At 34.9% G+C, this 19880-nt stretch overlaps 1 protein-coding gene and 1 long non-coding RNA gene across 4 annotated transcripts in view; both read right to left on the bottom strand.

Annotated features, from left to right (window-relative positions):
• LOC101889387 (neural-cadherin) overlaps positions 1–19880 on the bottom strand; it is a 348725-nt gene that overhangs the window by 141677 nt on the left and 187168 nt on the right. The gene's annotated exons all lie outside the window — the stretch shown is intronic.
• Positions 564–1226, bottom strand: LOC131803056 (uncharacterized). Its single transcript, XR_009342466.1, has 2 exons — positions 794–1226; positions 564–737 (listed from the first exon to the last, which is right to left on the bottom strand). It is a non-coding gene; the product is annotated as an uncharacterized LOC131803056 (long non-coding RNA).

The raw sequence follows: 19880 nt of genomic DNA, 5'->3' as shown, positions 1-19880 counted from the left end.
TAATAATATTACGATGTACCAAGTTTGGACCAAATCGGATACTCCCTTCAAGAGTTATCGTGCGGACCAGCAAGACATGCAGACGTACCGACGGATGGACGGACGGACTTAAAAAGTCCTGAAACGGATTTGGTCCAAGGAGAGCTAGGGTCTAAAACCGTTATTTCGATAAGACTCGTTTTGGCCGTATCAAATGATATATACCCTCTCTTGCCATATGGCTGAGGGTATAAAACGGCGGAATCTACTCTAACAGCCTGTTCCACGATGTCGAAAGAACACGTTCGCACAACTTTTACACGACAAACAGCTGATTTCTGTTCCACTAAAATCCATCAGAACGAAAATTTGCACGAAAATCAAAGCGAACGAAAACGTAAGCGTTTCAGTGTAATTTTGCGTTCCACTATCTTTTTTCTTTCGTACGCATGCGAACACAAATGTCAAAATCAGTCACTTGTGTGTTTGGTGTCGAATGATAAAAATTAAGGAAAATTGTTTTAACATAAACATTTCTTGATTGAAAATGGAAAGAAAAATGTAAGTAAAAATAATAAATGCAATTTAATCTGTGAACAACAAATATATATTTTTTTATTTTCTCAATTCCAGCACGAAAAAACTACACAGCTGCGGGCAATAGTTGAGTATATGGGGGAGAATCCTAAGTTCGCCAGAGGAGTGCCAATTTTTGGAAGCAGCAGGCAATCCCATGAAGACCACTGGAAGACACAAACCTAGAAAAAATCATTTTTTTATTATTTTAAAAATGTAAAAATACAATCATACTTACTGGTTGTTAGGTACTTCAAATAAATTCCAAGCATCTCTTAAATGCCTCCGTGGGACAATTTGAACCTCCTCCTCATCATCCATAAAAAATAGGGCTACAGAAATATTCATTTTTTTCTTTTTTAAGAACACAAATAATCTGAACACAATCACTAGAAATTTTGTTTTGTTTGTTTATTTACAATTTGTTTGTTTACAACTGAACTGTCAGTTGAGACAGAGCCACTGCTGCTTTTTCGCGTTTATATTAGACATTTGGCGCTTTTTTTTTGCCTTATTTCGCGATTAATTTTGCCAAAAAATATTTTGCAACACTGAATCACGTAAGGCTATGCGAAAGAAAGAACGAAAGTTAGTGGAACGCATTCTTATGCGAAAGTGAGTGAGTAGCCTTCGTTCGCACAAATTTTCTTTCGAGATCGTGGAACAGGCTGTAAATGTTGAAAAACTCAGACTATAAAAGGTATATCAGCCAAGAGAAGCCTACAACTAGGGATGCCTATTAGCAATCCCCCCCTAGAATTTATGTAGATTCCCTACGTTGATCACACAAACTACCAATTTGGTAGACTTTTATGAAATCCATGATTAGTTTTTAATTTTTGAAACTTTCGAAGTCTCTTTCTTTGGGTGGATGCCCTCGCCTCTTCCCTTTCTCCAACTAACCTCTTATTTCAGACATGAGTATGCGTTAGGAAAATCATTGGTTTTGCTCAATTTTTCTTTGCCAATAGGAAGACTAAACGCAGTCTTTTTGGTTTCGTAGTCGGACATGCACTCTCCGTATCGCCATAACCCATTACAAGGTTAGATCAGGGTAAGTTATTTCAGGTTGAAAATTTTATGAAAATAAAGCATTATTCATTGATTTACTGGCAAGGCAGAAAGTATGGTGTTGTCCTTATTGGTGGCTAACTAGTAATGCAGAGGGTATGTTGTTTCATTTTAGCCTTCTTTGTAATGAGAAGATATGGGTATTGTGTAAGGCGACTTATGTTGCCAAAGACCCTCCTCACTCCTCCCAATTTCATTTTCTTTAAAATTAAGTTATTCTTTAAAATTTCCAAAAAATTTAGCAACAGCCTTGGTCATAAAACTTCCATTTATTCGAATAGCTTAAATACGCAATAGCCCAAAAAATGTTAGACAAATAATAAAACAGAGAAACAAATTCAATTTCGTCTATTATCGTTAGCAAATTGTCTTATTTTCTTCGACAAATAAGAAATACAAGGAAAAACAGGATTCCCCCCTTCTTTTCAGCGAAACAACAAAAAATAATACTTCTTTTGATATTTTGCACACAAAAAGCCAACTACAACAAATTCCGCCATACAAAAAAATCGGTTCTTTTTGTTCACTAGAAGTATCAACAACTTCTATGAGAATTGCTTGTTTATGCTATAAAACTGACGCCATTACCAGCCCCAGCCAGTCAGCCACAGTGCCATACATTAAAATGTATAGAACCATTCCGGTTTCCGTCGGTCTTCGGTTACACCGGCACCTTTTGCGAATTGCAAGGTAAAATTCTGACTTTTCTTTTGTAAGCTATTTTGGGAATAAAGAATATTTGCGAAAAGTATTTTTTGTGTAGCCACAAAAAAAAAAAAAAAATGAAAAAAAAGAAGTGAACTGGAAAGGGGAAAGACAGCTAGCTACCCATAGTCAACGAAGCAACAAAAGTTTCCTTTCAACTTATCCAGTATTTACGTGGTTTATTTGTTTATTTATTTATTTTCTGATGCTATCAAATCCAGTCATTTCGTTGCGTTGCTTTAAATTGTCTAGTTAGTTTGTAGGGTTACAAGAAAAAAAAAAGGATAAAAAAACGAAAACGAATTGCGTTCTTTTAGAAAGAAAAAAAATGGAAATATGTAGTGGAGATTGCTGGAAAGGCATGAAGAATAAAGATGGGAGTAAGCACCACAAGTCGGAAGTATTTATTTACGTCAATGATTGGTTTACCGTCTTTTTGGCTCGGCACATTTTTTGTGGGCCATGGGATTTTGGGAATTCAAAGAGAATAGAGTCTGAATAGAAGTGCCATTGGCGTTTTTTTTTTATTTTTTGGCTAAGTATTTTTGTGGGCCATGGAAATTGAGATATTAACAACAAATAGAGTCTATAAAGCCATTCCATTTGTTGTTAGAAAATTTTGTTCGTTTTCAACATTTAAAGAAAATTTCAACATTTAAGAAATGAGATCATTTTAATGACGAATACTCTTTAAGGCCAGCTTACACATCCCATTAGAGTCATATGTATAGCACCTCATTTAATATTTAAATTTTTTATAAAAACGATTTTTAACCTAGACCAAGGGATATGCAATATAAACAACATACAATTCAGTACGTGAGAAAATGAGAAAAGACAACCTCTAGCTTCGTGTTCAATTTCAAGTCTATCCGCCTCGAAGTACAAAATGAAAAAAAAAATAGGAAAAATCGACAGCTTCGTTCGGGTGTAATTTCAAATCTCCCTGATGTGAAGGACTATATGCAGAAATGAGAAAAGAAAGTAAAAAAGGAGCTGAGTTCGGCTGGGCCGAACTTTCAATTCCCTCCACCATTTGGAAATTTAAAAAAAAAAAAAACGAAAAATACCTTTTAAATGATAACCTTTACACGGAGGCTATACGAAGACGTGGACTTGCATACGTATTTTTTCTGCATAGGCTGTAGTATCAACCAAAATCTTCAAATACGAAATTTGAAACAATTCCGGCGAATAATGACGCTAAAATCATCAAAAACCGAATATAGGGAGGTACAGTTATAAGGGGGCTATATGAAGACGTGGACCTTAATAAGCAATTTTCTGTCTTAGGCTGTAGTACCTATTGCGAACTTTAAGAATTTTGAAACAATTTCGGAGAATAATGTCGTCCAAATCATCAAAATACCGGATATGAGGAGGTTAGTTATCAGGGGGCTATACCAAAACGTGTACCTATATCTCATTTTCAATACCAAAAATTCTGCAGACCAAACATACATCTGAGTAAAATTTTAGCAACCTACTTCAATTCGTTCGGAAGCTAGAGTGATTTCCAAAGACGAACGGACATCGTTAACCTTGACGAAGACGTGCACCTGAATAAGTAATTTTTTATCATAGGCTTTAGAACCCATTAAGATTTTCGAATACGAAATTTTAAACAATTCCGGTGAATAATGCAGCTCAAAATCTCAAAATCTGGAAGCTATACTAAAATGTGGAACTGCATACGAACTCATAGGCTGTACTACCCGTTACGAACTTTGAATACGGAATTTGAGACAATTCCCCTGAATTGTTAAGCACAGGCTGTAGTAGCCATTACAAACTTCGAATGCTAACTTTGAGACAATTCGAGTGAATGATGTCGCTAAAGTCATCAAAATACCGAATGTACGGATGTACCGTTACACTATGGGGGCTATACCAAAACGTGGACCGACATGGCATATTTATGAACTTAACTCGAATGTCCGGAGGTACCGTTACACTATGGGGGCTATACGAAAACGTGGACCGACATGGCATATTTTTGAACTTAACTCGCTTATTGGCAAAATACATATGTGTGTAAAATTTTAGCCTTCTATCTCAATCCGTTCAGAAGATAATGTGATTATGACAGACAGACACATAGCAGGCGGACATCGCTAAATCGTCAAAGAATTTTACGCAATGTAATGAATATTTCGAGGAGTTACAAACGGAATGACAAAGCTAATATAACCTCCATGCAATTATGAGTGTAAGATAAAACCGCTCACTTCGGGTTTAATTTTATGTATATTCTGCTCGAAGGACCAAATGCTAAGATATAAAACTACACCCAACTAGGGCGGAGTTTTTTCCTTAGCAGTGCTTTAAATATGCTAGTACTATAAATACATTTATTTATGCTTTAAAGCATTTATTTTTTAATTAACAGTATGGAGAGTGCCTAAAAGTATGCTTTAAAAGTTTGAAAAAAGATTTCCCTTTGTACTTATGTCGTTTTAAAATTGTAGTTATTAGATTCATCTTCTCCTGGCCTTGATTCAATTACAACTGTTGACTTTTAAGGCTTCAACATCACTATCTTCAATTAATTCCTTCAGACAATCACAATAAATCAAATTTGTGTTTAAAGCCTATTTTTAGGAGCAATGTTCACGAATTTTCGACAGCAGTCGTAGGAGGGGTTTAAAATAGAAATTATGCAAAACAAATACTCTCCTTTGAAAATAAATTGTCATTTCAGCTGTTGCCATTCACAAATCTGTCATAAATTATGACTTTTGGTTTGCAGCTGTGAAAACAAAAAAAATTATTGTTCAACAATCAAATAAATATTTTTGTTTTTAAATTCAAAGGACAAAAAATTTGAATTGATAAATACTTTTGAGATTAATGTATTTACCCTTATGATTATTTATGCTTAAATAACTGATATTAATAAATTACGAGAATTTGACAAGTAGCACCTGAAAGTATGCCTCACATTTTGATTTATTTGCAAAACAATGGAAGTATACATTTTTAATTAATTAATTTTTTATTAGGATTTATTTAACCCATTTCGTTAAGATAGATTTAATATTTCATTTTGTTTTTGAAAAAAAAAAAAAAATCACTTTACATATATCTCCAACTGTCAGTTATGATCTGAACCACAATCTTCTTTCGAATAATCGAAATCGACTTTTATTTGTGGTTTTTTGTCGGATTTTTAATTTTCAAGGGGTTGCAATTAAGGCATGCATCGAACATAAAAGCTTATGAACCTAAATAATTGCATACTTTTAGGGGTGTAAACAATTTTGAATGGGCAACAATTTTAAAGAAATTTTTAATCGAATAACCAACTATGAACTGTGATTTAAAAATCAAAAAAAAAAAAAAATAATAAATAACTTGGACCAGACCTAAGCATCAAAAAGCTCTTTTTTCGAAAATGAAAGAAATCCTAAAATTCTGTAATTCGACTTTCGCTTTCGCCTCCCTATCCTCTACATCTGAAAATATTTTGTCACATGAAGCATCTTCATACGGCATTTGACATATATTATTCATAGTAGAATGAGATTTTTTCTTTCTGCCATAAATAGTTGTCATTTCTTATTGTGACAGTAACCGCTTTGCAAAAGGTCGGTTATGTGTTTTTGTGCAGCAGCACATTTTCCCTCCCTCCCCTTCTACATTACTTTATTACCCCAAAAGCTCACACAGGCTACGGCGAGAACAACAAAACATATTTTTGTTTTTCCTGGTCTTAAGGCATGTCACCTTAAATCATACACATATTTTCTAATTTTCTTATTTGTGCACAAACGACCAAGAAAATATGCAGATGAACAACATACTGGAAGTTTTTCGGTAAGTTTTGCTACCTCTTTTGGTTGTTTGTGTCATTGCATTGCAATGCAGGAGAAGAGTGGAATGCTCTGCACATAGACAATTGTATACTTTTAGGAGTTTGCAAAACAAATGTTGTTTACATTAAGGGTAAAAAAAGTTTTGTAAATTGCAAAACAATTTTTGTGTGAGCAGAGGACAAAAGCATGGGCAACACACTATGGAAGGGGGAAGAGGAGGAGGAGAATGGCAAGGGAGGCTATTTTAATTAAGGTCTGGCAGTAAAAGGGAATTAAACACACAAGGTGAACAAACAAATTTCTTTTGGTACAAATTAGGGGAGAAAATTGTTTAAGTTTGAGTAAAACATTTTATGACATTATTTTGTTCTTGGACTCAGGGTTATGTCTTAAAATCTCTATTCTTAAATTTTAATTTTTTACAGCAGATTATATTCCTTCCTTTTGTTGCTATGCCTAAAAATATGCAAGAAATGAAAACTTTTTTATGCACCTTGCATTTTCCCCACAAACCAAAGCCGATTAAGCAAACTAGTGTTCCAAACTAAAACATTTCCGCACATAACTACATTTAACCTCTACCAAAGGAAAATTTATTCCCAGACTCCGGGTTAGACTAACGCAAAGGTGAAACTAAAGGCAAGGCAAAACTTTCAGCAATTTCCATCATGGCCGTAGACAAATTAGAAAGTATTAAAAACTTTATCTTATTATAATCCAAGAGGAATGCTTTTAAATGACTTTGTGTTTGTGCAGAATGCAGCCTTAACTACAGAAAAAAACTATATATATTTCTTGGGCTGAGATTCTCTGCTTGTGTGCCAGCCTGGTCGAAATTCTAAAAAATTTCCACTTGTAGTGCACTTTTCCGAACAACAAATTAATTAAATTCAAACAAAAGCCATAATACAGACAAGTATGATTCCACTTTTCACCTTAGAACATAGTTGAGCAAATAATATGCAAAGTGTAGATAAACTAACGTAGCCGCAAAAGGTCAAAAGTTGTGGGTAGTTATGAGGTGGTGGAAGAAAAAAAAGAAATTTTATTCAAAATTTAGTGCTTCTTATCTAGAGGACATTAAAAACGGTGGTTTAAGGTGATTGTTTAAAATTTTGAAATTAGAGGCATACTTTAGAGCGCTTAAGGGTCCAATCAAATTAATTTTACAGAATACTTATGTTACATCAAATTAGCAGTACAATATTATTCATTACCTTAATATGTTCAATAAGTATTGCCTACTTCTAGGGTAGGAACAAGAAAAAATAAAAGAAATTACATAAATAATACCAAAACGTATGATGCTTGAAAATTGTTTCATCAAAAAATGCTTCAGATATATGAAGCGAATGCTTAGAAGCTATGTATATGATTAAACTTTTTATTTAAAACAAGTAAAAAAAGCTGTAAGTTCGACCGGGCCGAACTTTGAATACCCTCCACCATTTAGAAAAAATTTGGCAATTTTCAAAAAAAAAAAAAAAAATAAATAAATAAATAAATAAAATAAAATCTTTCAAAAATTCGAAGACGGGATCCTGCACAGATAATTTTCTGGCATAGGCTGTAATTTCCATTACGAAGTTCAAATATCACATTTGAAACAATTCCGGTGAATAATGTCTCTTAAATCAGCAAAATACCGAAAATAGAGAGGTACCATTATATGGAGGCCATACGAAGGCGTGGACCTGCACAGAAAATTTTCTGTCACAGACTGTAGTATCTACTACGGACTTTAAATAACCAATTTGAAACAATTCCGTTGAAAAATGTCGATAAAATCATCAAAATATCGGAAGGTGCCGTTATATGAGGGCTATACGAAGGCGTGGACCTGCACAGACAATTTTCTGTCATAGGCTGTAGTATCCATTACGAACTTCAAATACCAAATTTGAAAAATTTCCGGTGAATAATGTTGCTTAAATCATCAATATACCGAAAATCAGGAGGGACCCTTATATGGGGGCTATACGAAGACGAGAACCTGCACAGATAATTTCCTATCATAGGCTGTAGTATCCACTACGAACTTCACATACCAAATTTGAAACAATTCCGGTGAATAATTTCGCTTAAATCACCAAAATACCGAAAATAGGGAGGTACGAAGACGTAGACCTGCACAGGCAATTTTCTGTCACAGGCTGAAGTAGCCATTAAGAACTTGAATTACCAAATTTAAAACATTTCCGGTAAATAAGGAATCACCAAAATACCGAAAATCGAGAGGTACCGTTATATGGGGGCTATACCAAAACGTGGACCAACATGGCCCATTTTCAATACCAAAAGTCTGCAGATATAAATTATATTTGAGAATTTTTTCAACCTACTTCATTTCGTTCGGAAGCTAGAGTGATTTCCACAGACGGACGGACATCGCTAAATCGACATAGAATTTTATGCTGATCAAGAATATATATACTTTGTAGGGTCTAAAATGTATATTTTGAGGTGCTACAAACGGAATGACAAACGTTATGTACCCTGCATACTATGGTGAAGGGTATAAAAATATTGCGGCAAATGTACTGAGTAAATAGCCGTAGGTGGTTTAAAGTAGCGGGAGAGTTGAGTTCCAGGAAGAAAGGAATCTCGAATTGGCATCAGTTATTTAATAACTGTTTGAAATGTAAAGCATACTTTTAGACGCTCACAAGTCAAATGATAATTTTCTTTTCACGCCTAGTATTAATAATGTTGCTCGTTGCATAATTTTGCTTCACACCTTCTATCAATAATGTTAAAATATGTTGCCTATTTCTAGGATCGCCTTGTGAGTCGATAAAAATGAAATGGCTTAAAAATATATATATTTTAGTAAAAATCTTTATCTAATTGTTATCAAAATTTATTAAGTATTAATGAAAACAATTTGATTGAGTTAATGGTAAAGGTATTGGATTTTAGTTACATATTTATTTTATTTTTATTATGTAAATATCCCTTGTCATATTTTTTCCACAATTTCGAATAACTCAACTCTTATTAATTTCCATACCCTATTAATTTTAATTGTATTGGTATCCTGATTTTTTTTATTATTCCTATATCAAAGTAACTTCCATTTCCTTGCAAAATCCAAATCTCTTTTCTTATCTTTTCAAACTAATATTCATTCATCATTTTATGAATATGTGCCTTAAAGCAATTCTTAAACAAAAATATATATTTTTTTGATAAAAAGAAAAGTTATTCAAAATCAAATTGAGATTTAAATTATTTTCAAAATCCACCCTCTTTCTTCTACAACTACCGACCCCAATTAAAGTATCCCTGTCATGCCACTTGACATGGGCTATTTAAAAATTTTCTAATAAAACTTCTTGTGTTGGCACCATCTCAACGTCGTAGCAGCTACGGCAATAAGGTCACAATGTTAAATGTTAAAACAAACTAAATGTCTAAAAAGTCAGGTAAATTGTTAGTTTTTGTTGTTGCTGTTGTTGTTTGTACATTTAACATCTCTTGCCGTTAGCCAACCAACAATCCATGGGATAGGGTAACAAATGGCAATGACTTAATTGACTACTAATTTCTATTGTATTCGAACAATAAAAATTGAATCGATGCCAAAACCAATCTGAAAACAATAAACAGCTGGCAGTGATTGTTGTTTCGAAGAGATTGGCTGGAGAAAATGAAAAAACCGGGGGAAAATATGAAAGATGAACATTTATTTTTTTAAAGGAAAATGTAAATAAGACCTTCTGGCCTTCTATAGACATTAGAAGACTTCCTGTCCTTCTATAGACATTTGAAGACCTCCAGGTCTTCTATAGACATTAGAAGACCTCCTGGTCTTTTATGGATAATAGAAGATCTGCAGGGCTTTTATGGACAATAGATGACCTCCAGGTCTTCCATGGACATTAGAAGACCTCCAGGTCGTCTATGGACATTAGAAAACCTCCAGGTCGTCTATGGACATTAGAAGACCTCCAGGTCGTCTATGGACATTAGAAGACCTCCGGGTCTTTTGTGAACAATAGAAGACCTCCAGGTCTTTTATGGACAAGAGAAGACCTCCAGGTCTTTTATGGACAATAGAAGACCTCCAGGTCTTCTACGGACAAGAGAAGACCTCCGGCTCTTCTATGGACAATGGAAGAGATCCAGATCTTCTATGGACATTAGAGGACCTCCTCCACAATAGAAGACCTCCAGGTCTTCTATGGACAATAGAAGACCTCCAGGTCTTCTCTGGACAATAGAAGACCTCCAGGTCTTCTATGGACAATAGAAGACCTCCAGATCTTCTATGGACAATAGAAGACCTCCAGGTCTTCTATGGACAATAGAAGACCTCCAGGTCTTCTCTAGACAATAGAATACCTCCAGGTCTTCTATAGACAATAGAAGACCTCCAGGTCTTTTATGGACAATAGAAGACCTCCAGGTCTTCTACGGACAAGAGAAGACCTCCGGCTCTTCTATGGACAATGGAAGAGATCCAGATCTTCTATGGACATTAGAGGACCTCCTCCACAATAGAAGACCTCCAGGTCTTCTATGGACAATAGAAGACCTCCAGGTCTTCTCTGGACAATAGAAGACCTCCAGGTCTTCTATGGACAATAGAAGACCTCCAGATCTTCTATGGACAATAGAAGACCTCCAGGTGTTCTATGGACAATAGAAGACCTCCAGGTCTTCTCTGGACAATAGAAGACCTCCAGGTCTTCTATGGACAATAGAAGACCTCCAGATCTTCTATGGACAATAGAAGACCTCCAGGTCTTCTATAGACAATAGAAGACCTCCAGGTCTTGTATGGACACTATGGACATTAGAAAACCTCCAGGTCTATGGACACTAGAAGATCTCCAGGTCTTCTATGAACACTAGAAGATCTCCAGGTCTTCTATGGACACTCGAAGACATCCAAGTCTTCTATGGACAATGGAAAGCTCCAGGTCTTCGATGAACAGTGGAAGACCTCCAGGTCTTCTATGGACAATAGAACACATCCAGGTTTTCTATTGACAATATAAGAGCTTTTGGTCTTCTAAAGACAAAATAAGAGCTTTTGGTCTTCTAAAGACAATAGAAGACCCTATAGCTCTTCTATAGACAATCAAGACCTTTAGATGTTTTTTTCAGGCCTTTAGATGTTTTTTCAGCACCTCCAGATTTTCTACAGACAATACAGTTAGGTCTTTTATAGATAATGAAATACCTTAGCATCTTCTATAGACAATAGGTGAACTCCAGGTCTTCCATAGACAGTAGAAGACTCTAAGTGTTACATAGACGCTAGAAAATCTCCAAGTCTTTTATAGACGAAAGAAGACCTCCAGGTTCTTTTTTAGTTTTTTTGAAGAAGGCGATGGATGACCTCCTTTTCCTCTTGCCTGTTGAAAGTCTTCCTTGTATACAAAATTTATCAGCGATCTTTCCCCTAAAAAAAACCGAAGGTGCTCTGTCTTTGGAAGACCTGTCCATAGAAAACGTGAAGGTATTCTTCCCATAGACGTATTGTTTAAGGTCTCCTGCCAAAAAAAACTGCTTCTAAAGGTATCCTGTGTTATGGGGAAGTGTGCAGCAATGTACCCCATAAAAAGGCTAGACAAGGGTCTTCTATGAGTAGTATTCGCAGGACTTGATGAAGTTTGACTGTCCATAGAAAGCATGATGAAGGTATTCTGCTCAAAGGAAAATTCATTAAGGTATATGTCCATAAAAATAATTTCGGAGGTATTCTGCCTGTGAAAGGTGTTCTGTCGAGAGGGCACAAGTCGAGAGCCTTTTTTCTGCTGTGTACCATTGATGGCTTCCAAAAGCTTGTAAATATAGAGGGTCTGCGATAATGTCTTTTCCTGTAAAAGAGCTTACAATCCCCTTCAGTAGAATTCCCATCGTAGAAGTCCTCTCAAAGCGAGCCTTCTACAGGTCTTATGCCTGTGGGAGATCTTTCAAAGATGTTCCGTCTAAAAGCCTTTGTGTAGATATATTCGGCCTTTTGCAAACTTTCGCGTTTAAGGGTTTTTTTGTCTCCTTTGCCTTCCATTTGCATTTTTTTTTTTTTTTTTTTTTTTTTTTTTTGAAAAAAGACTCCTTCTTCTATATATTTGAGATCTGCAAACCTTCTTTTCGGTATTACTTTCAATTATTTTGCATTTCTTAAATAAATGTTCACCTATTTTTTTATAATTGCTTTTTTTTGGAAGTCCTCTCAAAGCGAGCCTTCTACAGGTCTTATGCCTGTGGGAGATCTTTCAAAGATGTTCCGTCTAAAAGCCTTTATGTAGATATATTCGGCCTTTTGCAAACTTTCACGTTTAAGGGTTTTTTGTCTCCTTTGCCTAACTTTAGGTGCTCCTTCCATCTGCATTTTTTTTTTTTTTTTTTTGAAAAAAAGACTCCTTCTCCTATATATTTGAGATCTGCAAACATTTTTCGGTATTACTTATAATTATTTCTCATTTCTTAAATAAATGTTCTCACATTTTTTTCATAATTGCAATTATAATTTTTTCGCCTACGTGTGTGACCTTTTACCTTACACCTTTATTTTTGCTTCTTTGTCTCACAAATGTTCACATGCGAAAATTTACCTGACCTTATACCTCTTTTCGTCATAATTTTTTGACAACAGTATCCAAGCTATGACATTGCATTGCTGTTTTTTTTTTTTTAAACAGTCCTTTGTTGCAATTTCTTTATCAAAAAATCCTTCTTTTTTCCGTTTAAATTTAACACTTACAAATGAAGTCATGTGTTATGACCTTTTCTAATGGAGGCTTTTTTATGCTGGGCTTCCCTTGGCATGAAATTAAAACCTTGAGGTGGAATATTTTAGGTTACACATTGTTTTATGCACCCCTTTCCATACTTATGTGTTGAGAAAAAGGAATGCATTTAAATTTTCTGGAATGAGAGGGAGGGGCTGCACTCACCCTGAGGTCCTTGAATTCTAAATAAAAATAGAACCAAAAAGAAGTGGGTTGTGCTGTGGTAATTCGTAAAGAGATTTTGGATGCCAGTGACTTTTTAATCCTAATTATCTTGGCTTTTGATTAAGGGTTACACCAGTCATCTTTTCAAAGTAAAGCAACCCACAAACATTTTTGGAGAAATTTTAGAGATAACAAAAATAGGTATTTCTAAAAGATTTTTTCTTTAAAAAACACATGACTAATTGTTATTTTAGGCTAGACTGAATCAGAAAAAAATTTTAGTTTTTATTAAATTTTCTCAAAAAAAAAAAAAAAAAAAATTAAATAAAATGTGATGCCTGCTTTTAGGCTGATCACCTGTTCTTTAATATTTTATTTGTTGAATGACCTTTTTTTTAACTACCTACGCTTTATCATATTTGTTTTTCAATTACCATGCTCATTTCGCATAATGCCATCAGCTACATATTGCATACAATTAGGCATAATCAATAGAAAACATCTGTTGCCTGTTCAAAATGTAATCTAATATTGGCGAAACACACAGAGAAAATAATTTCATTAACTTAAAAATATGTTCAACACAAAATTTTCGGAAATTAATAATATCTAATTAAATACTAGATACATGAAACTAATTATATCAGGTATCAAGGTTGCTTTCGACTCGGTTTCATATATCGCACTTCATTAATGCTGTGTTGGCAATATAATTTAATTGATCTTCGAAACTCTTCATGGCTGGGGAAGGAGGAAAGATAAAAATTACCAAAAACAATAATTTCATTAATTTCAATTGATTAGGAAGATGGAAATAAAATTTACAATGTATGAGCCATAAGTACAGGGTGAGATGAAAAAACTGCAAAAAAACCAGAATTCTGTCATTTTTAAGCCACTCGTAAGACAGCGTAGCGTGGTAGCGTAGCTCGACCTCAAAGAAGTGGACGGAAGAAAACAGCAACATCAGAAGAAATGGTTCGAAAAGTAAAAAAGCGACTTGATCGGAACCAGCGCCGGAGTGACCGAAAAATGGCTCATGAGCTGAACATATCGCAATATTCCATGGGGCAAATTTTAAAAAATGAGCTCGGGGTAGAGCCGTTAAAAAATGCAAGAACTTATACCGCAACGGAAAGAAAATAGACTCAAACCAGTAAAGAAAGTCTTAAAGTCGAGCGGGCCGACTTTATGATACCCTACACCACTTTGCTAATTTAGTAGAGCTCCGCATAACTATTACAAATTTTTATGGGAGAATTCAATCATACACGCTATGATTATAATTATAATTTAAAGTTCAAAGGACTAAATATGCCGTAGCATTTGTATCTTTTAAATTCGGATTTGGTGCACAATTAATTTAAAATCGGATAAAAATATATATGGGAGCTATATCCAAATCGGAACCGATCTCGATAAAATTTGGCAAAGATATTTCTGAGCTGTATTTGATATATTTCTCTGAATATCGTTGTTACAGAGTGGGTATTACGGCTGCGGGTAACAAATATGACAAATAGGATGAACAATATATATGGGAGCTATAGCTAGTTTCTAGACTCAATTCGGTCGTAAGTGCAAAATTTCATCCGATTTGAACAAATATTAGACGTTTGGTGCACAATAAAAAGTAAATCGGACGAAGTTATATATGGGAGCTATATCCAAATCTGAACCGATCTCGATAAAATTTAGCAAATGTATTTCTGAGCTGTATTTGATATATTTCCCTAAATATTGTTGTTACAGAGTGCATACTACGGCTGCGGAGGACAAAAATAACAAATCGAATGAACAATATATATGGGAGCTATAGCTGTATCTGAACCGATTTCGATCAAATTTGGCATACTTATTTTCAGGTCCAATATGATCGTACGTGCGAAATTCCATACTGTTCGGACTGATATTACACGTTTGGTGCACAATAAAAGGCAAATCGGACGAAGATATATATGGGAGCTATATCTAAATTTATAGAATTTATATATCCGATTATCTCCAATTTCAATAGGGTTCGTCCTTGGACCAAACAAGTGATTTGTGCAAAATTTCATCTGGATAGGCTAATAAATGCGAACTGTACTTTGTTTACAAAAATACATGGACAGACGGACGGACGGATATGCATAAATCGACTCAGAATGTGATTCTATGCAGATCATCAAAAGGAACTATGGGTCTATCTCGTTTCCTTTTGCCTGTTACAAACAAATGCACAAAGACATAATACCCTGACCACCTTGTGGTGTAGGATATAAAGAGACTCAAAAGAGCTAAAGAGTTGCTTCGCTTGGCCGAAAATGGTGAACTGACGAATTTTGGGTTTTGTCTCCGATGAGAAAACATTCGTTGTCCAGCAGTTAGTAAACAATAAAAATGATCGTGTTCACTTGCCAAAGAGGTCAGCTGAAAATGTGCACCTTCGGTTTGGCACCAGAACTCAAGCGTCGGCCATGGTGATGGTGTGGGCCGCCATAACAGCCGATGGTCGCTATCTGCTCGCATTAGTCGACCGTGGCATCAGAATAAATGCCAAATATTACCGCGAAAAATTCTGAAGGGTGTATTAAAGCCTTGGGCACGCAAACATTTTGGCCGCATACCTTGGACATTCCAACAGGACTCAGCACCATCGCACTCACCACGCGCCAAAATGAGGTTCCTCGCTTCATTTCCAGCGCACAATGGCCACCCCATAATCTTCGGATACCAATCCGTTGGACTATTGTGGCTGGAGTATTTTGAAAAGCTAAAATTAAAAAATACCAAAGTGTCGATCACCTCAAGCAAGCGTTTCGCCGGGAATGGGCCAAAATACCGCAGAGCAACATTCGGGCAGCGTGTGACGGTTTCATTGGCCGTTTGAAGGCCATAATTTGTGCCAAAGGTGACCAATTCGAAAAAATCTGAATTTATTCTAAAATTTGTGCTATTTCCGACATTTTTTGCTTTCATTCAATAAAATTAAAAAAAAATGTACAAATTATGGAGTTTGACTTTGTTGCAGTTTTTTTATCTCATCCTGTATGAAAAAAATCCATTTAAAATTTTCCATCAAAACTTTTATAATTTTGATGAGCCGCACAACAATTTCTTTCTCAACCACTCCGCTACAACCTTACTTCCCAGTAAACGTATGTATGTATCCCAGCTTTATGTGTAATAAACCTTTTTTGTCCGGCCTCCAATTTATGTATCCACAATATACCTCAGAGACTAATTGCATATTACCACCACTAGCGTCGCCATCATCATCATCATCATCACCCTCATCATAATCATCTTCATCAATTCCCTTCCCCAACGCCGCACCATTCCACCATAATTTATGTTAATTTTCCTAGCTTCGGGACATTGGCTTATACGGTGTTATGTTTATATGGCCATGGGAGAAAATTATAAATCCAAATAGACTATGTGTTGTTGATGATGATGAGGACGTTGGCGATGTGTTTGCATTACCCAATCACCTTAGCTTCTTTTGCGGCGGGGAAATCGTAAATGACGTATATAGGCACACACCCACACCCACACCCATACACATACACATCGACATTAACCATTATTAATGATATTGGTGAAATGAAAGTGAAAATTTGATAAATTATCGACTACATCCGGCAATGTAATAGAACAGCGAATATTCAAGTCATATATCTCGAAAGCAAAGAGTCATAAATTGATTATAAGGCCATGTGTGTAATTTGCATGCCCCCAAAAGTATGCAACAAATAAAATTTGAGTGAACGCACTACAAGAAGTGGCGAGACCGATTTTGGTTCAGATGAAAAATAACCTGTGCCAGTCTTATTTTAAGTAGAAAGAAGGAATTCAAATGCCATAAATGCCACAGATTATTGCGGAAAAAGTCACCATATATGTGGCTCTAACAACATTTACATTCCAGCATTTAATATTGGTATCATTTGTTCGAAATGCCAATTATTTACAGAAGGCCAATGAAATGCCTTACACAGAAGTCCTTCAAGAGATCTCCTATTCAGAAAAGTCCTTTTAAGATACTATTTTGAACAGAAAGAAATCTAACAATTATTTTCAAGAGAGATGCTATTTGAATGTTTTTTTAGACAGAATGGTTTCGTAGGCGTGAATTTTTTATATTTAAAAAGGAGAACTTTGAAGGTTGTTCTATAGAAAGAAGGCCATCCAAAGGTAATCTATAGACAGATGTTTGTAAAATTTTTCTAAGAACAGAACATTTCTGAAAGTTCTTCGTCCAGAGAGTAGAAACAGGAGATCTTAACTATCTTCTATTTGCAGATCTTGGAGAGATCTTCTATCATAGTCTTACATAAGCAAAAGACGTTTTAGATTTTTTTTTAAGATATAAGGCCTTTGGAAGGTTTTTTTTAAGCAGAAGACTTAGAAAAAAGTTTTGTGGAGAGAAAACGTTGAAGAGGTCTTTTCATACATAACACCATTGAGAGGATTTCTTTAGACAGAAAAACTTTGAAATACCTCCAAAAAGTTTTCCTAAGCCACAAAAAGCTCTTCTATGAAGAAGATACCTTCGACAGATCTTCTACAGTGTTCCTTAGCTAAAAATGCAAGAAACGAATTTATTTAGAGAGTGTCGATATTTCAAAGTTTTTTCACAGACAAAAGACTCTAAAAACGTCGACTTTAGACAAAGGCCTACATACAGTCCTCCATAGACTGTGGACTTTTGGAAAAAATACAAGAACGCTCTTCTGCAGACCTACCAATTTTGAGAGGTCCTCTGAAGATCATAGTGAGGTATTTTTTTGAAAACAAGCGCAAGGATCTCTTCGGAAGGAACGTCTTGGACAAAAGACCTAAAAAAGTTTGCCTTCAGACAAAAGACCTTCTACATTGAGAAGACCTTCATAAAGTCTTTAATAGACAGAAGGCTTTTGGAAGGTTTGTTTTCAAAATGCGATATGAGAAAGATCTTCTGCAGTCCTAAGAATTCTAAGAGGTTCTCCGAAGTTAGAAGACCAAAATAAGGACTCCTTTAAATACAAGCGCAAGAACCTTTCAAATCGAAGGTCGTTCAAAGGACTTCTGGTGGAGGAAAGTTCCTAGGAGAGCCTTCAATGTTCTCAAAAAGAGCTTATTCGGGTATAAGCTCTTTCACTGACCTTCTGTTCTCAAAAACAAGAAAGAAAAAAAAACATTACTGGTCTTGTGTAGATGGAAGATTTTCCCCAAAACTTTTGTAGATATTTTTAGGATTTCCCATAACTAAATGTTCTTTCACAGATCGTCTATTGTTGGGAGACTTTTTACAGGACTTCTACTGCTTTAAAATATATTCTATATTTTAGAAGATTTTTGTAGAAAAGAGAGCTGTTACAGAACAAGACAATTGCTTTAGCATTTTTTTTTTTTTTTGAGAATATATAATAGACTTTCCACAAGATTTCTATAAAATAGAAGGCATTTCACAGGCCTTCTGGAAAAAGGCTTAAATCTCGATAGAACCTTTGAGGGTAGGTATTCTAGGAAGAGACTATCTTCTTAAAATATTCTAAATATAGAAGACTTTTTACAGCCTTCTTTGTACAGACGACCTTATACAAAATATCGGACTTTAATATTCAGAAGACCTTTGAAGGATCCTTGTGGTCTTCTAAAGACAAAATACAAGTCCACTTTTGATTTACTCTGTTGAAAATCTTCTACAGTCCTTCTAAATGTTATATGGTATGTTATAGACCTTTACAAGATTCAGGAGGAGTCCTAAAGAGAATGTATTTATAAGGTTTGCAAAAATTAAGGATCTACCTTTAAGCTTCTCTAAATCTCTACAGGATTTCTTTTAGCATATACAGGACAAGTTTCATATTTTCTAAAAATATAAGGCATTTTGCAGGCTTTCTGAAATTGAGCATCTACCTAAAATGTTTTCTAGATATTTACAGGATTTTTTTTTGGAATAGGTAGAAATTTTTCTACAAACAGTAGATATTTTGCAGGCCCTGGGGTGGGAAATGGGGTAACCTGGACCCTTTGTAGTTTTTCTACGGACAGACTCCTTTTATAAATTTTTCTAAAGACAATATTCTTCAAATAGTCGATCCTGAATATTTAGAAGAACTTTGAACGATTTTTAATCTGGTCCTTTGCAGTAACTTCTACAAGCCTTTCAAATCTTATAGACCTTTAAATGATCTCCTGTAAACAGAATTTTTTTTGTCAAAAAATGTAGGACCTATATATAGAAGTTCTCTTATAATCCTCAGCAGATATTTATAGCAATATGAACAGATAAACTTTTGCAAATGGTTCATCAATAATTTATAAGTTTGGGTTTAGGATTCTTCAAAAAACAAAATAAGAAGCCTCTCTTAACAGGTCCGATATAACAGACTCGACAAGCATTCCAAGCGTCATAGAACTCTACATTATTTCTTGTAAAGGGAACGTCTTTTGTAGGCCTTCAAAAAATAAGAGACCTATAGCTAGAAGCTCTTTGATAATCTTTTTATAGATCTCCAAAGATTTTTTTTAATTGAAATACCGTTTATACAATTTTTTCGATATTTTAAATGTAGTAGATATTTGAAAGGCCCTTGAGGTCTTCAATAGAGAGAATAACATGCCTCTTAAAATGGGTTCTATAGAAGAGCTTCTACAAGCCTTCCAATTTTTGTAAAACTCTGTAGATGAGGAAATGCGTCTTCGAGATTAGAGGACATTTTACTTCACCTTAATGGATAGAAAAACTTGAATAATCTTCCATATTTTGTCATTTGATTTTTCTAGAAATATTTCAAAGGAAATCGTTTTTTCTCTATTGTGAAGTCGAAGCCTAAATTGGAAAGTACATTCCCAC

The sequence above is a fragment of the Musca domestica genome, unplaced genomic scaffold, assembly GCF_030504385.1.
Source record: "Musca domestica strain aabys unplaced genomic scaffold, Musca_domestica.polishedcontigs.V.1.1 26, whole genome shotgun sequence".
Taxonomy (NCBI): Eukaryota; Metazoa; Arthropoda; class Insecta; order Diptera; family Muscidae; genus Musca; species Musca domestica.
Note: the sequence above shows the minus strand (reverse complement) of the source record. Positions and strands in the feature narration are given on the sequence as shown.